This window comes from Aegilops tauschii, chromosome 7, assembly GCF_002575655.3.
Source record: "Aegilops tauschii subsp. strangulata cultivar AL8/78 chromosome 7, Aet v6.0, whole genome shotgun sequence".
Lineage (NCBI taxonomy): Eukaryota > Viridiplantae > Streptophyta > Magnoliopsida > Poales > Poaceae > Aegilops > Aegilops tauschii.
The window spans coordinates 9,415,312-9,418,786 of record NC_053041.3 but is presented as its reverse complement, the minus strand read 5'-3'; the positions used below and the strand labels follow the sequence as shown (position 1 = coordinate 9,418,786).

At 48.3% G+C, this 3,475-nt stretch overlaps 1 long non-coding RNA gene across 2 annotated transcripts; it reads left to right on the top strand.

The window, feature by feature from the left end:
• The first annotated feature begins 389 nt into the window (after positions 1-389).
• LOC123494937 (uncharacterized) lies at positions 390-1,880 on the top strand. 2 transcript variants are annotated; one of them, XR_012189586.1, is made up of 4 exons: positions 390-553; positions 1,094-1,296; positions 1,368-1,447; positions 1,527-1,880. It is a non-coding gene; the product is annotated as an uncharacterized lncRNA (long non-coding RNA). The 2 variants fall into 2 exon arrangements; XR_012189585.1 differs by having other exon boundaries at positions 1,090-1,296.
• Positions 1,881-3,475: the final 1,595 nt, after the last annotated feature.

The following is a 3,475-nucleotide window of genomic DNA, read 5'->3' as shown; positions in this document are numbered from 1 at the left end:
AACATCCTTCCCAACTACATACAGGATCCTGAAAAACAAAGGGAAAATTGCAATCTGGCCCTTGGGTAGCTGGTGAACTTGTAGAAGTAGCCATCGTCTCCGACCACATCCTTGCTAGGACTGGACGTACGAGAGAGCTTTTCGGCTCGGCCCGAAGCTCGCTCCAGCTCGGCCCGTTACAGCTCGGCTCGATAGGATAATCGAGCGGGCCGAGGTCTGAAAACAGGCTCGTTTCGCGACCGAGCCGAGCCGAGTTTCGGCCGGTCCAGCTCGGTGACTCGCTTGCGGCCCAGCCCAATTTCGCCGTCCATCGCAATGGCTAGCGCATTAGGGCACGAGCAACACACAGACAGTCTCTCGTCTCTCCCTTTCTCTGCTCTGCGCCGCCTCGCCCCTCTCTCACCACGCCGCAAATCTGGATCGACGGCGACGAGCGACGCCGCGTTTCCTCGCCACGCCGACAGTGACGGGCGGCGCGACCGTTCCTCACCACACCGGACGCAGACGGATGCGCCTCCCCTGGTTTCTCGCGGAACGTGATGAGCCGGAGCAGGTACCTCCTTCCTTCCCAATCCCTAGCCGCAGCTCTCTGAACTTCAGTAGTACGCATGTGATGGATCAATGGATGGATGGATCGATGGATGTAGTAATGTAGTTTGAACTTCCAGTACACAACTGATGGATGGATCGATGGACGTAGTCAGGTAGATGTAGGACTAGATGGATGGATCATGGATGGATGTATTGTAGCCTGTACGGCTAGATGTAGCAGCGACGGATGGATGGATCATGGATGGATGGAGTTGTAGGGCAGATTGGATGGATAGACCAAAATTTTCATTGATTCTATGTGTAATTAGTTTTCTGCTGTTGATGATCTAGTTGCTGTAGCATAGCAGCTTGAAAAATAATCTACTTGCTGGAAAATTACATGGACTCCATGTCTAATTAGTTTGAAAGTCATATGTGCTGTTTTTGGTATCCAAATGTCAAATATATGTTTGTGTAAGCTCATGTGTGTGCTCGTTTTGGTATCCAAAAAATATATGTTTGTGCAAGCTCATGTATGTGCTGTTTTTGCTATCCAAGTGAGGATGAAGCAAGAAAAGTGCAACGGAAGAGTGCCAAGAAGCGAAAAGGTCAAGCTTCTTCGAGGTCGAGGTCGATGGTTTGGACCTTCTTTCATAAGGTAAAGGTGCCATCGAAAGAAGGTTTGATGGCGTTGAAGGCACAACGTAATTATTGGTGTGCAGTGCTAGTTATACCAAAGGTTCTCACGAGGACTTCAATGTGGTGGTATGATTCCTATCTTTTTCTTCTATGGTTTCTGTCTATTTCTTGTATGTGGCTGACTTCCAAATAATTAGGAGAGGGATGAAGATGAGGAGGACGATGTTAAGAATATCAAGTTGCCCAAGATTGTTGATGTGGGGGATAACAACAATTGGTAACTGTTCTTTCGACACGTTTCAGTTTTCATATCTTTACATGATCCCAATATGTTTACAAATCTGTGTTACATGTAGACATTCGTCATGTGGGTGTTGCTCTTGCTGTTTTGAAGATGGATGTCTACATGATCTTGTCACGTGGATTGTTCAGGTCAATGTGATCGTCTTGTGCCATTTCTTTTGTTGTGATGAGCTTCGAGTTATGTGTTTGTTGTGATGAACTATGGATCTTCAATGATGTTGTGATGAACCATGCACTTTCAATGACGTTGTTGTGAATTTGTGATGAACTATGGACTTTGTATTATGTGGTTTTCACTAGTCAATGTTTGGCTGTCAACATTTTCTCATTTTTTATGTCAAAGTGTTGAGTGTTATGCTATACAAAATTTCTTTGTTTGGCTGTCAATATTTGATGTTTTGTTGTGTAAAGTTCAAATGAAGTTCTGTCCAAAATACAGTAGAAATGCTGCCCAATTCTTTCTTTCATATCTGTTACATTGTTACAATTTTTGTAGAAGAATTCATAAAATAAAGCTTATTTTTCATTACTATGACCATTTCTTAAAACAATAGATTGCTGGATGTTTCATTTTTAGCAATATAAACTGTTAGTTTTTCAAAGTATGGGTTTAATTGCTGAAAAAGAATCGAGACTGTGGAGTATATACTGGTATACGTAGGTACAAAGGCTCTGGGGCAGCTGGCTTACGAGCCGGCTCGGTCTGAGCCGAGCCACTCCTAAAACGAGCCGAGCCGCCTGAAGTAGGCTCGTTGGCTGAGCGAGCCGAGCCGCTTCAGAGCGAGCCAAAGCCAGGCTCGGATCAAGCTCGGCTCGGCTCGGCTCGTGTCCAGCCCTAATCCTTGCTGATGTCAGGCAAGGAGATAAGGGCTCCCCTTGTGGGGATTGAAGATGGCCAAGGGTTGGTTGATTCGCAACCAAAGATTACCCTAATCAGGCAAGAAGCGCACCGAAGATCATTACCTATCTGATTTGCACCTCTGAGGGCTAAGGTCGAAGCAGCGATGTGAGCTGAACAAGGAACTTCCATGCTAGTAGAATCTTCCCTTGCCCTTCAAATCTGAGAAGCCATGTACATGATCCAACACCCTACCTTCCTTCATCTCCTTGATAATGAACAAAGGCGGCTAGAGATCCCGACCCAGCTCGATCTGTCAGGCAAACGAACTTATTTGAGAAGCTCGGGCTAGATTCGCCGCCCATGGCCACTTTCCACCATGAAGAGCTGTCGGGGGACGAAGTTGGACGACATCCAACGCCACTGCGGGCACCAAACCAAAGCTTCTAGTCCGCATCACGCCATCGTCCTAATGGCAAGTCCAGAACTAAACCTACTCCCAGATACAACTATACACCGACCCCCACCCCCACCCCTCTGGACAGCGAGGCCGTTGAAGGAGATGGGGAGAGGAGTAGGGAAGCCCTCAGACACTCTCAGGAAAGGCAAGGGAGGAAAGAGAAATGGGAGGGGAAATTGATATTCCTCAGGAAAAAGCGTTTTGGGGGGGAAAAACTGTTTTTTATAGACATAGATTTTTTAGAATTAAAAATAGTATTTTAGGGGTAAAAAATTAGTGTTTGGCTTCGTTCATGTTTTGGGCCGCTACTTCTTCTTTCTTACCAGCTGCAGCTAGAGAAGCCACTCAACAGGCGCTACCCAGGTGGCTCCTACCACCAGGCCCGTGAGCCTCACGCCAGCCGCCTTCAGCCGCGCACCACTGAGCTTCGCCGCCGCCAATCCCATCCCCACTGTCGCGCAGTCTCACCTTCGCCCCCGCCCTGATTTTCTCGTCGCCCCACCAGGGAACGCAGTAGGCTGTTCGCGGGCTAGAAGGCTACAACTAGGGCTGGACACGAGCCGAGCCGAGCCGAGTTAGGTCCGAGCCACGCTTTAGCTCGCTCTGGAGCGGCTCGGCTCGGCTCGGCTCGTGAAACCAACGAGCTGCATATGGGTGGCTCGGCTCGTTTTTTCACTGACTCGGTCCAACCCGAGCGGCTCGTG